The sequence below is a fragment of the Frieseomelitta varia genome, unplaced genomic scaffold, assembly GCF_011392965.1.
Source record: "Frieseomelitta varia isolate USP_RPSP 00005682 unplaced genomic scaffold, Fvar_1.2 scaffold_683, whole genome shotgun sequence".
NCBI lineage: Eukaryota > Metazoa > Arthropoda > Insecta > Hymenoptera > Apidae > Frieseomelitta > Frieseomelitta varia.
In genome coordinates this window covers 164,494-181,171 of record NW_025110460.1, presented here as the reverse complement: position 1 = coordinate 181,171, position 16,678 = coordinate 164,494, and positions in this window count along the sequence as shown.

Sequence of the window (16,678 nt, the reverse complement as noted above, 5' to 3'; positions counted from 1 at the left end):
TGTAATACGAGCCATATTTTTCTCTGGTTGAAGTTAGAAAAAAATTGAATGGTTTGACATGGTCTATTAATTGATGATTGTACATTTCTCGCAAGTGCAATATTGCAATTGCATTATTCTTTTTATCATGAAACCTACCGTGGTCAGTAGTAATCCGATAAGGTGGATGTAACCCTAAACACTTAATTGTTTACTAAATAATAAATATATAAGGATAATATATTAATAAATAATAAATATATAAAGATGGTATATTAATAAAGAATAAATATATAAAGACAGTATATTAATAAGTAATAAATATATAAAGACAGTATATTAATAAGTAATAAATATATAAAGACAGTATATTAATAAATAATAAATATATAAAGATAATATATTAATAAATAATAAATATATAAAGATAGTATATTAATAAATATATGAGGATAGTATATTAATAAATAATAAATATATAAAGATGGTATATTAATAAAGAATAAATATATAAAAACAGTATATCAATAAGTAATAAATATATAAAGACAATATATTAATAAGTAATAAATATATAAAGACAGTATATTAATAAATAATAAATATATAAAAACAGTATATCAATAAATAACAAATATATAAAGATAATATATTAATAAATAATAAATATATTATAAATTTACAGTAATAAATATATATAAATATGACTTATAATAATAAATATATATTATTATATATTATATAATAATAAATATATATTATTGTATATTATATAACAATAAATATAAAGAGATTGAAAAGTTCTAAAAGAAATTGTAGATTTCTTATTTTTTCAGAAGTTTCTCACGATTCTTTTACTTTTACAGCAGCAACATGCTGCCGTGGCCATCACTTGCAATTTGTTTCAAAGTCAAAGTTGATTTTCAACAAATCAAACTGCAACTTTCAAACTGTATTCTGTTTCTACTGTTCCGAGTCGAGCCACTAATTCAAACCTTATTGCGCAACTTTTGTCTTTCGTCGCGATCTTCGCATTGAACTCGGCAAAAGAGGATGACATCTCGACAGTAGTTCCGCTTTATTGCGTCGCATAATCGAGGAGAAAGCGAATTAGATTTATCGTTCGTATTTCTGCGGACAAAGGGGAAAAAGGGGCGATTAATTACGCGAAAGAACGGCGATTGGCTTTGCGTCTCTCGAATTTCTTCCGGCAAACACTTTTGCGCCGCATCATTTCGGCGGAAACGAGCAATTAGCCACGTAGCACGTAATTTGTCCTAGAAATTTCCCGCAATACTTCCGACAAATTTCTTCTCGCATTTTGTCTTCCCGTCTCGCCGTTTGCGACAGATGGTGTTCTAACGCGTGTAAACCGATTTCGTGGAGCAAAAATATCGCGACGTTTCTTGGCAATTTGACACGGTTAATGACTGTCGAGAGCAATGATATTAATAACGATAACGATAAAAACAACGAAAATGATCCGAGTAATAAATCAGTCGGCATGTATCTGTGTTATTGAATATTATGGAATTATCTGGTACTAAATTTAAATGTCAGTTTCAGTTTCAGTTTTTATCTGCAATTGAAGAAGGATAAATCTTTTTATCACGTAGAAATGAAACCTCGTATTATTACATATTATTGCATGTGAGATAGTTCAACGAAAGTCGGCTGGAAATAAATTCAGAAAATTATTGTTATTAATATTATTTGAGTCATTTGCAGGTCACGGTGATCAATTCCATTTAAAAAAATTTTTTACAGTTTCAGTGCCAAAATACTTGACCAACGTTCGACTTTTCGCACGTAGAATAAATTTCATTAATAATTGGACTTGATGCTAAACTAAATGACAAAATTTCTTTTGCCCATAGAATATTAAATAATTGATTTCAGAAGCCGGTATGATTATAAAACAAAAGTGTTTTCAGAATCCAGTGATTACTATTTTACGTCGATAAATACTACGTCTGTAATAATAAAATTAATATATAAAAATGACAAATTAATAATATAATAAAAATTTATTTAATTATAAATTAATAATATAATAAATTTAATATATAAAAGTAAATAAATATATTATAATAATAATGTACTATATTATAATAATATTAATATTATAATAAATATATTATAAATAAATATATAAAATTCTACAATAATAATTTCCCTAAATATAAATTTTTAAAGGAATTTTAAAAGAGAATATGTAGTATTTTATTTTAAATTAATTTCTCCATTTTACGTTTTTGTATGATGACCAGTTCAATTTACGGTGATATCTAGCATATCTTTTAATTTCTAGATTTAAAATACAGATATTGAAAGTAACAGAATCGTCAAATAAAACAAGTAATATTTACGAACGTTATCATATTATGAATGAAACAAATTACCTTGATCTTTGCTGCTATTTTATCAAAATTATATCCATGCTAAACTCTTGTAAAAACATTTTTTTGATGACATAAAATCCCTTCAAAATATTCCACACAAGTTCTTACATAAACGTAATCCTCTGCATAAGAAATTACAAATTGTAATTAAATTTCCACGTGTATAAACGAGTCACACAGTAATCTCGTCTCAATAATTTTAACACTTATAATATTATCTTTGTCGCGAAAACTTTCTAACGATTAGATCAATTAGTTTTTATTATAACTTTTCGTATGTTATACAATCATCAACAAAAATACACCAAGAATTGTGGAATTGAGAAATTATTAATATATAATATAATATAATATATTATTATTATTATTATTATTATAGTCACTAATTATTAATATCGTTAGTTATTTAAAATTTCCAAATAAAACAATCAAATACAGTTTCTCGTTTGATCATTCATATTTACATGTAATTTATATAATATTATTCCATATATTATTTATAACTATTCAAATTAAGTACATTTCTTTTGCTTGTCAATAAAAAAGAAAATCGATCTATTGGGAAAACATTCTGGTGTGAAAGAACGAATATAAAACAAATCGAAAATAATTAGTCTTTTCTGCATGCACTACATAATAATAATCGTAATAATATCTATCATAATAATAATAATCGCCAAAATTAATACCGCATGAACGAGAAGACTTCTTAACTATGTATTAGGGTTACTTAGTATCTTTTATCATACTGTTTAAAAAATCTATAATGTTATAATAATATAATATATTTATATAATAATATAGTAATATAATAATATAATAATGATATAATATAATTTTGTAATAATATAATAATAATATTAATATTAATATTATATGTACAGTGATTTCCATTAATATTTCAATACAATATTTAACCTATTATAATTTTGAAAAAAAGAATCGTAGGGCAATAAATCTGAGCTTGTTTTAAAGCTTCAAGAGTAGGCTTCGTTTATTTTATTTTAAAGTTTTGTATACTATGTAACAGATGATAAAGTGAAAAACACTTTTCTTCTCGAAAATGTTGAAAAATTTTCTTCATGATGGCAATTTACAATGACTATGAAGGTGGTCCAAGTCTTTCACTTAAACTGAAAAACAAAAAATTTGATGTATAATTTTATTGTTCCAAAATTTTATTGCATATTAGCTTCAATAGAGAAAAATTCAAGGAATCGTAACATCTCTGTGGTTATGTCCTTTTTACAAAATTATAACAGTTTCGAAATTTAGTGTCCGAATATTAGTAGAAGTAACCGTAATTAATGGTCGCAGGTCTATGTTACGAGCAAAAAATGGGACGAAAATGCAAAATAAAATTTTATTCATACGGGGCTTTGTCTCCGAGAAAATCAAGTTTGAAAGTTTATTAACTATACTTTTTTAGTCGGTGGAACGAATAATGGATACGAGGTTATTTCAGAAAATGTGTGCAAATGAATAGAGAATGTAGAATACAATTCTTCGTCCTGGAAAAAATTAAATTTGAAAGTTTATCAAGTACGCCAATTTTGAATTAAATACGTTCATAGTTCATTTTCGTGGAAACAAAAATCTTTCTTCTATATTTTCAATTATTTTCGAAATCGACCAAATTCAAGTATACTTGATAAATATTGAAATCGATTTTTACAAAAGTCAAAAAATTTTTACATGAAGAAACTTTATTTCACATTCTTTTGTCTTATTTTTCTCGTAAAATCCGTATAAAAAGTAACTAACAAATATCCGAATAAAGTATTGAAGAGAACGAGCGAACGAATAATCGATCAAATTAACACTCGATGAAATAACAAATATTTTTATTCACATAAGATATAAAAATATTCTAATAAAGTAAAATATTCTCGTCACTGGCTCGGTTTCGCTATTTTAGCTGTTTTCGATATTTTAATTTCAGTACTAAATACAGAGGATTCGTCAAAAGTAACAGTTACGCTAAAAACTTTTATGAAAGAAGTGAAACTTGTTTATTAATATTAATTTCGAAATGGGAAGGAAATTTTTCAAAATTTTACATGATCCATAAATAAAACATTTCGGTTACATATGACAATTACGAGCAATTGAAAATTTTTTTCGTAGTCGATAATCATTATTAATGAGAGGAATTCTGTTTCGATTGGGTAAAACAGTATTTTAAATAAAACATAAATACATGAAATATATTTACAGAGATTATTTTAATTTACACATGGTGTTTCATTTTAAATGTACATTTGTTTTTCTAACGATTAAATTTCACTTATTCTTCAAATATTATTTGAAATTTGATTCTGACAAGTGTATGAGAAATTACGTATTTCTCACGATGGTATTGAAATAGTTATTTGAAATTGAAACATTTGAATATTAATTTCGTGAGATCGGTCTTAATTATTCACTTTTTGCATACGAATGAAATTCCATCTGCAAAATAGTCATCACTGTGTCCTAATATCACGTTCGTATTTGAGTAAATGATACTTAATTTATTTTTCACTTCATCTCCCACTGAAATAATGTTTGAAATAATCAACGCAAGTTTGCGATGCACGAAACATTTTAAACAATGATCTCTAATACACTTTAAACGTTATTATTATTATTTCAAAATATTTAATTATAATAAATATCATCTTTTATTCATTTAAGGTATTCAATTCTAATTATAAATATTCAATTATTACTTGTCATTTGAAAATATCATTTCGAAACAACCTTTTTCACTTTGATTGTAATAGTTATGGCCGATGTAATAGCTACTGCCAAATGTAGATCGCGTCGCATTTCCTCTTATCGCGTACACCTTCCGAAAAGCAGATATCTCTCTGATAAAGGCATGCGTATTGATTTTGCCGATTGGATCGACCGATCGCTGAGTCGGAAGCACATGACAAGCGAGTTGAGAGCCGTGACTAATTCACGCGCGACAGCACGCGTAACATTCCGTTGCTCAATAATTATCCTCCGTAATCAACGCAATTAATCTCCACGAGGCGACACGGGAGATGCCTCCCTCTAGAGAGATAGGCTATCGCCGGTTTATTACGATATCGATGGAAATCGCGTTGCAGATCCATCTCTCCACCGATCGAACCGAAGATTAAAGCAACGCCTGGTTTTTCCAGAGCTCGCTTCTTATCACTGGGAGAACAAAGGTTCTTGAGAGGACAGTTTGAAATTTTCAAGAAATCGATTCCTTTTTTTTTTTTTTTGTCTTAAACAGTGGTTTGAAGTCTTTAGAAATAAAATACGAAAGGTCCTAGCGTTTAAAACGACTTATTTTGGGGTGTGATAATAAATCCGCGGATACAGAATAATTATACAGAATAATTTGAATTTGTATCACTGTGTGCAACTTTGAGCAGTATTACAAAGTGTAAATCGTGTAAAGGTGATTTAAATATTACTTTTGGCGAATCGAATATTAGGGGACTTGGATTCAATTTAATTGTGAATTGTGAGAATTGCAAGCCGCGATATGTAAGTAAAAAAAAGTAATTAAAGGATACGTATGAAAAATGACGTGACTTTCTGTAACTTTAAACGCGTTTCTCTCGAAACTCGGTTTTTAGAAACGGTGTGCAAGATATCTCGGAATCTAACCAACCGATTACCGTGAAACTTGGTACGTGTCTTTAGTGTAACATTTATTAGGGATCGACGATCAAGCATTTTTTTATTTTCAACAATTTCGAAAAATATAAAGAAAAAACGTAGAAACTTTTGGCATTAAATTCGAGACATCAAAAACAAATAGCTGCTATGAAATGAAAATGTCATCTAGGGATCGTCAATCCCTAGAGAATATTGTTTACGTTTGAACTTTTTTTGCCTTTTTGTTGCAACTAATCCTGTCAGGCAATGTAAAAAAAATTATGTAAAAAAAGATGCTGTTAAAAAGTTAAATAAGAGCCCTCTTTTTTTCTATTTTAATGTTGCTTTTTATAGTTCATAATTTGTTGAAATAAACCACAAAAGTTTATGTCAATCAAATATATTTCTTTTTTTTTTACTAGCTCTCCAAAGTATTCGTAATTTTTATGCCCGTCAAACTGTCCTGCCCCGTTAAGAGTCGAGCCAAGTTCATCGACTTGAACCATTTAGCGATAGCGTTTCGCTATCATAATTCTACGAATTTGGAGATTTTTTTTATTTTTCAATCACCTTTTTTCTTTAGTTGAAATATTTTATGTACTCTGTGATGAAAGCTGCCAACGTTATTCGTCACGTGAACGAATATTAAAATTGAGCAGATTACTCGAGCTCACTGCGCAAATAAATCATTATCGATTTATTGACTATCGATATCGTGGACCAATACTTTATCAAGTGCTAGTAATAAATTATTCGTGACAAAAATTGATCTGCATGATTACATTAAATAATCGACTTTTTGAGAAAAGGTTTCAATTAATATTTATAGCAAAATGTGTTTGCTTCGTTAATGGTTTAAACATTATGACCAAACGTTATTTGACAACCATTCAAAGTGAATTTTCGCATAAATTCGTTGACAAGCCTTTTATAACTAAAATAAAATCATTAAACTTGCACTGTTTTCGAACCTCATGCATTCGCTTTTTACTAAATTGAATTAAAAATAATACAGTAACACACCAATTATTACAAGAAAACTATTATAATAAAATAATAAAAGTAAAACTAATATTACTAATTATTCTCGTGTCCAAATATAATTAAAATAAAAATATTTAATGAAAATAATTCAGCAACTGTTTTAATTTTAAACACTTAGTAAATCTATGTTCTATTATACAAATAATATACTCTTATATAATGTATATATACTATATTTATTGCACTGATATAGAGAACATTTTTATGCAATTTTTCATGTAATTTCTTACATTTGCATTTCGAGTCTAACACTTTTTAAAAATGGTTACACGTATTTTTTATTTTTAAACTCATCGATTCAAATATATCATTTTCAAAATATACACTTATTATTAAATGTTAAGAAACAGTTTAGCTACATACATGTAAGAAAGGTACACTTAGAAGAAAAGTACACTTATATAACAAACATGTGTTCCATGTTATATACTATGAATTTCTCAATATTTGTAATGATACTATAACAGTGCAACAAATAAATAGAATATACAGTACAATAGAACAAATGAAAGAAACTTTGTATATTGTAGCACATCATGCAATAAATTATCATTTATTCAAAAAGGAATATTAACGGAATGGTTATCCTTTGAAAGTAGTTGAAACACTTTTCAGAATATTTATAAAACAAATAAAACGAAATGAAGTAAAAGATATATGTGAACAGTTCCTGACGCAAAATATTAACGTAGGTGCCAAGTCAGTTTCAAAATTCAAATTAATGTAATTTATGAAATTACGTCGAACGTCAATTCAGAATTGATTTTTTCCGAATTTTATCGAGTTAATTCCTCGCTTATGTAAATCTGAAAGGCCTACACACACGTTGAAACATGCGACGATGCATGCATCGAATCCTAGGTTTCATGAAACTAGCATCATGTTGAAACATATGTTTTAAAATGTTGGATCGTCTTCCAGCGCCAATATTACTGTTAGCAATTACAAAAAGATAGAAAGAAAGTAAACAGTAAAAAGAAATGGGCAAAAAGATGGTTTATCCTTAAAGAGAAATAGAGTTTCCAATCCCGCGTTATTAAAAGAGCCAAAGATAAATGAATCTTGTGATTATAGAAATTATCTGTGTATGGATGACTATAGACCTATAGAATTTTATATTAATTTATTTTTGTATTTAATATAAAATTTAAATTAATATTTGATTGGGAGAATTACTAAATTTAATAAATTTTCATTTAATAAATTACCTTAAGGATGACAGCATAATATTTTATAGAAAAAAATGATTGCTACCTCGATTTTGGATTAAGATCAATTTTAAATGTATATGCTTTTTATTACCTGTCGAGTAAAATTCGTACAAGGATTGAAAAAAGAAATAGTCATGAGAGATGCAGTCATCTGCAACACTAAGATTTTTATCAACTGCAAACAGTTACGAAGATTAATTTGTTAATTAACTTTCCAATGCCATTGTTTTTATTGAAAATTATTGTTTCGTCGTATAGTAAGTATATTATATTATATTATAATAATAGTACATGTAAGTATAGTCAGTATATCATATTATATTATAAGTATAGTACAAGTATGTAAGTATAGCAAGTATATTATATTATATTATTAGTACAAGTATGTAAGTATAGTAAGTATATTATATTATAAATAAGCATAGTAACTGTATCATAAGTATAGTACAAGTATGTAAGTATAGTAAGTATATCATATTATATTATAAGTATAGTACAAGTATGTAAGTATAGTAAGTATATTATATTATAAATAAGCATAGTAACTGTATCATAATATAAGTATAGTACAAGTATAGTAAGTATATCATATTATATTATAAGTATAGTACAAGTATGTAAGTATAGCAAGTATATCATATTATTTTATAAGTATAGTATGTAAGTATAGTAAGTATATTATATTATAAATAAGTATAGTAAGTATATCATATCATATTATAAGTATAGTACAAGTATGTAAGTATAGTAAGTATATCATTATATTATAAGTATAGTACAAGTATGTAAGTATAGTAAGTATATTATATTATATTATAAATAAGTATAGTAAGTGTATCATATTATAAGTATAGTACAAGTATAGTAAGTATATCATATTATAATATGATATATAATATATGTATAGTAAGTATATTATATTATATTATAAGTAAGTATAGTAAGTGTATCATGTTATAAGCAACTATAGTAAGTATCAATTGATACTGAAATGAAAAACCGCAGTAGCTTCGACTGATTCGTCACCTTTGTAAAAATAGATTCCAAAAAATACTTGCATATCATATCATCTCTTCGCGCTATTTTTATTTCCAGTTTACGTACCTCTGAGATTAAAGAACAAACAATTATTACTTTTGTCAGCGCGTATCGATATTATTAACAGCCATAAATGCGGGAAATTATCGGAACTTGTAAATTAACAACTGCTACGTGTTCCTGAATCAGAACCGTGGCACATGTAAATAAACACGAAGTTACGACACAACATCGACAATGAATTTGAACGATTCTCGTCGGCGGCGGTGTTTATTTGCGCAAGAACAGTGCCGCGGAGTAGATCGAACCATTGTCGAAACGACGTGTTCCGCAACAATTATGTCGCGAGCGTCGAACCGAACGATGTTCGTGTTTTGCGTTTGGGCTGAAATCTTCCGAAATGCAACTACCTACCACCTACCGGCGAACCGTGAAATTCCAATTAATTCATTCAGCCTGGAATTATCCGCGCTTGCATTCAAATCGTGCATTCAATTGTATCAAGAGCAGGGGCCAAGGGTTGATTGCGCAACGTTCTCTTCAAATTGTTGCATTCCGAGCGTCACTTTCGTCGATGAAGAGGATGTTTTCAGTCCTTTGCTCGGCTAATTTGCTATTTTAACGTTCGTTTCTGGACCGAAATATTTCAAATTTGGGGATATCTCGTTTCGGAAAGTAAGTACTTACTTATAGTATAATATAATATACTTACTTGTAATATAATATAATATAATATACTTACTATACTTATTTGTAATTTAATATAATATAATATAATATAATATAATATAATATAATATAATATAATATAATATACTTACTATACTTACTTATAATACAATATATTTACCATACTTACTATACTTACTTAGAATATAATATACTTACTATACTTGCGTATAATATAATATATTTACTATACTTACTTATAACATATTATATTTACCATATACTTACTTAGAGTATAATATACTTACTATACTTACTTATAATACAATATATTTACCATACTTACTATACTTACTTAGAATATAATATACTTACTATACTTATAACATATTATATTTACCATATACTTACTTAGAATATAATATACTTACTATTCTTGCGTATAATATAATGTATTTACCATACTTACTATACTTACTTAGAATATAATGTACTTACTACACTTACATATAATAGATTATATTCGCCATACTTACTATATTTACTTAGAATATAATATACTTACTGTGCTTGCGTATAATATAATATATATACCATACTTAATATACTGACTTAGAATATAGTATACTTACTATGCTTACGTATAATATAATATATTTACCATACTTACTATACTTGCTTAGAATATAATATACTTACTATACTTACTTATAACATGTTATATTTACCATACTTAATATACTTACTTAGAATATAATATACTTATTATACTTGCGTATAATATAATATATTTACGATATTTACTATACTTAGAATATAATATACATACGTACTTACGTATAATATAATATATTTACCACACTTGCTATACTTACTTAGAGTATAACATATTTACTCTACTTACTATACTTATAATATAATATAATTACTATACTTATAATTTTTTTTTAATCCATATATAGAAGTTTGTTTGAACAATGGACGCCATTTGTGACGTATGGAACATTTAATAACGATAAGAAGAAATGTAAATTAACAGAGAGATGAAGCAAATTACGCACACTACACTCGGTTATGTTCGGTTCAGAAATACATACAACTCGATGACCATCTTTTTCGTTTCCCCTCGCATCAGAGGATGTCATGCACATCTTACTTCTCTTTTTTTCTCTCATTAACTCTTTGGAGTTAGACGAGTTTAAAATTGTTCCACATTTTTTTGACAGTTGACGCATGGTGGGATATTTTTTAACCCACCTAATAATTAATACTAATAATTACTAATAATTAAATTACGTTAGTTTCATAGTAGGGTTATTTATTCCCCATTCTGTAAGAAATTATTCAAATATTACTTTTTTTATTTTAAGAAATTTTTTTCCTTTTTTTGTATATTGAAATTAAATTTCGTGCAGGTAAAGTTTTTTTTTTTTTAAATTGCGTGTCCCTAAGGATTAAAAAGCATTTTTCTTTTCATCGTTGAAAAACATACTACAAGAAGCAATATTCGCTAATGAACCGTACGATTTGTAAAAGTCAAATAATCAAATAATAGTCGAATAATCAATAATCAACATTGAACTATGCAGCGTATTTGACACGATTGACACAACTATTTTGTCGAAGAATGAAATGTCGAGTTTAGGCAAGTGAGTAACTGCCGTTTGTTTCAATTAATCTTCATATAAAATGTAACTAGTAGAACTTCTATCACGAAAAATGCACGTAGATTATTCTATTAGATTAGATTCACAGCATTTACACTGAAAATTGTTTCTATTGCAATTTCTTTCTAGTGAGAAGTATATGAGAGACTGAACTCTTGTGAAATTTGAAATCAATGTGGCAAAATCAGAAATAATTTGAGAAACTATTGTCAAAGATTTGCTAGCTAAACAATAAAATAAATCAAAAGTAAATTGCAATGAGACGATTTAAAATTAAAATTCTGTCTCATCTATTTATTATTTACTAAACACTATTTTATTTTATTAATATATCATCAAAGTATTTATTTATCAAATATATTAATCGATATGTAAACTATTATAAAATTTTCGTTTCTTTGCAATCATACACTGATTCCGAACATTATATTGTCTGACAAGTAATTATTGTCAATTGTTTCAATTACTATTCAATTAATCATGAAAATTCAACCGCACTTTGAAGATAAAAATAACGATTAATCGATTTATGAAGAAGGAATAATTTCCTCTTTTTAAATAATTTCATTAACATTTGAACATGGTTCTAGATATAAATTGCGTGAACGTGAATGTTATTTTTTCATAAAGAAAAAACTCTTTTGGTAGAAATTTCCTATCGGAAAAGGTGATAACTTATCACTAGGCTTAATACTCAAGAAGATACTACATTTTCTAACGTTATCTAGTAGCACCAGATTACATTATGATTAATATTTGGAAAAAAATATAAATATTTTAACAGTTTCACAATGGAATGAAAGAAGGAATGATAGGAAAAGAAATTGCTGTACAAGATTGGTTAGATAAGCAGGTAATCTACAACTATACGCAACTGTAAATGCTTTGAATCTTTCAATAATGAGAATAATAATAATAATTGCTCTAACAATTGTTCAAGAAACATGTAATATTGCAACGAAAGTTGGAGTATTTTTTTTTTTCTATTAGCATGAAAAATTTTACAAGTAAAATTGTCTTTGACAAATATGCTTATCTATTTATTTTAGAAAAAACGTGAAAATATAATTTAACAAGAGACGAAATCCGAAATTTCCATAAAGTCAAAAGTTTTTTAAATAAAGTTGAAATTAACATCAAGTCTGTTGTGTATTTCTATAAGTAACATAATTACTACATTGTGGATTTTTGTGCATTTTCATATTGTCATGAACATATTTGCAGCCAAAAAGCTAGAAGCTAAATGAAAATTGGTTTTACTTACTGTATATCATAATAAATACTCGATTTTAGATATTTTATATGCTTTCATGTATTTTTGCAATTTCCAACTTCGAATTTCTCATACATAAACACATGAGAATTCAGATAATTATCGTTTCTTCGAATAACGTTAAAAATCCAAACTTTGAGGTATTAAATTATCTGCAGTCGTCGTGCAAACTTTCTTTGCAATTATTCCCCAGAGATTTTCAATTTTCAGGATTCAAATCGAGAAACAAGCTGGCCTTGCCAGAACCATGATATTTTTCTCACGTAACCATTTGTTTTACCATTTGTTCTTCTTTCGTGTATTTCGAAGAAAATGCACAATTTTTTTCAACTCGTAGATTTAGAATTAACAGAGTTGGATTAATTAATTTATAACAGTATGCATTCAAGGCTTAAAATTTCACACGTGTATTCTCTTGCACATGTTTTATCATGAATGTAAAAAATTATTAATGAATTGCCAATGAGTGATGACTTCAATTATGTCAGTACGAAAGGAAGTTATTTTTTTTATAAAAATTAATTGGCAACATTGCTTAATTTCCCAATATTTTTCGAAAAATATATCAAAGTAGAGTAGCTTTGTGGAAATATCTTTTGGGAGCATAAAGTTAGAGTTCATAACTGAACAGATGACGATGGAAAAATGATCGACACTTTAAACTGTTGTAATTTCATAAAAAAAATATATTTTCTCAAATTTTATTTTGGCTGTCTGGATCTTGTTTATTTTTTTCAAACATGCTTTTACACCGTACAGTGGTAAAATATATGGTGAAATAAAATTGCTTTTATTCTCAAAAACAATAACATTTTTAAAAGCGTTAAAAATTTTTTTGGCGACTTGTTTCATCATTGTCTTAAAAATTGAAGCTTTTTCTTTCCAATAATCCCTTGAAACTTGTTCCTTTCTTCGCTGAACATGGGACTTTGGAATATTAGGATTGACAAAATGGGATTTCCAAAATTTTTGTCGTCCAACCCTAAACTTCAAAGTTTGACAAACTTTAATCTTCAAGATCGTATCTAGTTGAAGAAAAAAAATTTGTTTTTACAGATGTTTAGATTTTTACAATCTTCTTGAAGGAAAAGAAACTTTTGTATTCGCTACTTAATATTAAAATTTGAACAAAGCAAGCTCGGTAGAAGGTCAAGGTAGAAGCTTTCGCTTTAAAATAAGACCAAGCAGATTATTACGTGATTTTCCATAACAATTTAAAGTATCGACAATTTTTCGTCAAATCAAAATTAGTTGTTGTATGAAACTGACTTTACATCTACCAGAACAGTGATAGTAACACTATCGTAAATTTCTTTTCTTGCTAATTATAATAGTATAGTAAATAAAGATATTATGAAATAGTAAATAGTATAATGGTATAGTGTAATATATTATAATATAATATAATATAAATAGTGTAATATATATTATAATATTATATTAAGATATTATGAAATAATAACTAATATAATAAAGATATTATGAAATGTAATATAAAAGATATCCCAAATTCAAATATCTAAATATCTATGGAGGAAATTAATAAGTTAAAAAAAGAAAAGTCTCTTGGAGGTTTGTTCTATCTTGGATAAATTGGAAAGTTTCGGGAAAAGAAACAACAGTTTGTCGTTTTTTCACTCATTCATACCGTTCAAAATTCAAAACATTGACCACTCTAATTGCAGCTAAACATTCTTTGGTCTCTCAGTTGCTCTTCTGAATCGATCAAATTCTCCAAAATGGTGCAAATCTCTTCTCCTCTACGCGTCTCTGAAATTTTGACACTGGATTTAAATTCGAGACACTCTCTATGCAATAAAACTATTTAACTTTTCCTTCAATAAAGTTATTTTAATTTTTGACACTCGGGATAATTCACAAGATATTGTGAAATCATTCTTCGTCGCGTTTACTTTGTATTATAAAAAAAATTACTTTTATCGATATTCAGGTTTTTATCGCAATTGTACAAAAATTTCAAACACGATCGTGGTGGCGAAGAATTTTTCGATGATTTATATGCAGAAGCTTCATCTATTTGTCCGAGTGATTTTGAAATATATTGCGATGATGTGGAAATTGATAGTTTATTGAAAGACAGTTATGAATCGGACATTAAACCAAATTTGCAAAACCTATCGTGTACCATTACACATATTACAGGTAATTGCTATACAGTTTATCACACGAAAAAAGATTACCAAAATATATTACATGCATAAAATATAATATATATACAAGTTTTGTTTAAAGTTTCATTCTGTGTAAATAAAGTGCATTGAAGTTTATTCAGGTTGTTTCACTTTTATACTCAATTACGAAATGATAGCTAGTGACATGAGATAGTTTCTGCCGGTAATATTGCCGGTCAAAATAAATCGAAATTTAAATAATTATTTATACAGCAATTAATTTCATGATTATTAAATTCTGGATATTCGTAAGATCAATGTCACTGATGACCAATTGTTTTTTCATAGAAAAATAAGGATTGAATATTTCATCAATAAAATGTAAAATTTTTATTGACGGATAACAAATTATTAATAAAATAAATATTGGTACTAAAGGGTGTCAAATAATTTCAATTGTATGATGAGATAAATTTAAAAATTTATTTAATATTAAATCTAAAGTAAAACATAATGTTAACGAAATAATTGTAATTGTAAATAATATAATATAAAATTATGAAGTGAAATTAAATTATCTGAATGTAATCAATTTTAATCTCGAAATGTTGATATACTCCGTGTTGCAATTTTTAATAAAAATAAAAATTTTATATTTGAAATTTAAATTCAAAGCACTCTTCTGCCATATTAAAATTTATTTATAAAAAATATTTTTTATAGTATTAAGAATTAACAGTGGAATTTCATTACGTATATGATTATATGAAGGATACATAATAATAAATAAATAAATGAAATAAATCGTTTAGATAATAATCTTTTAAAAATAATAATCTATTTATTGGAATTATTGTTCCCAATGATGATAAAAAGTTTCAACAATAGTAAGAATCTGCATAATCAGAATATCGTTACTATTAATCCTAAAAAAAAATGTACGATTTACACCGATAAACATAAAAAATTGAAATTTTGATCATTTTTGATTTATTAATAATCCTGAGATTAGAAGAAATCAATGAAAATAGAAAATACTGCTCCTATTGATAAAACGTAATGAAAATGACCAACAACGTAATACTCCAATTGTAAATATTAAAATTAATCTAATGAAATCCAGTGTGTTAAAATTCATAACGCGCGTTAACCTCTTGCGCTAGTAACTGATTCACGGACCATAACGAGTGACCAAACCGTATACAGTAATTCGTCTTCTTTTTTGAATTCATCGGTATCACTGGATAAAAATTACTAAGAAGCAATAAATTTATTATTTGTTTTGCCTGGGTTATACTCAAATATACTTAAAACTGAGAAAATATTGCAATTTTGGGACAAATATTCCCGACGTGCGTAGCGTAAGTTTGACGAGCCTAAACATTACGAATACTTTGGAGAGCCAGTATGGCAAAACATAAATAAATATTTAATTGAAATGAGTTTCTGCGATTTATTTTAACACATTATGAACTATAAGAAGCAACGTTAAAAGAGAAAAAGAAGAGGGCTCTTATTTAACTTTTTACCGGCATCCATTTACATAGCTTTTTTCGACATTGCCTATCGGTGTGCATGATTCCAGCTAAACAGGATTAGTTGCGACAAAAAGACAAAAATAGTTCAAAGGTGAACAATATTC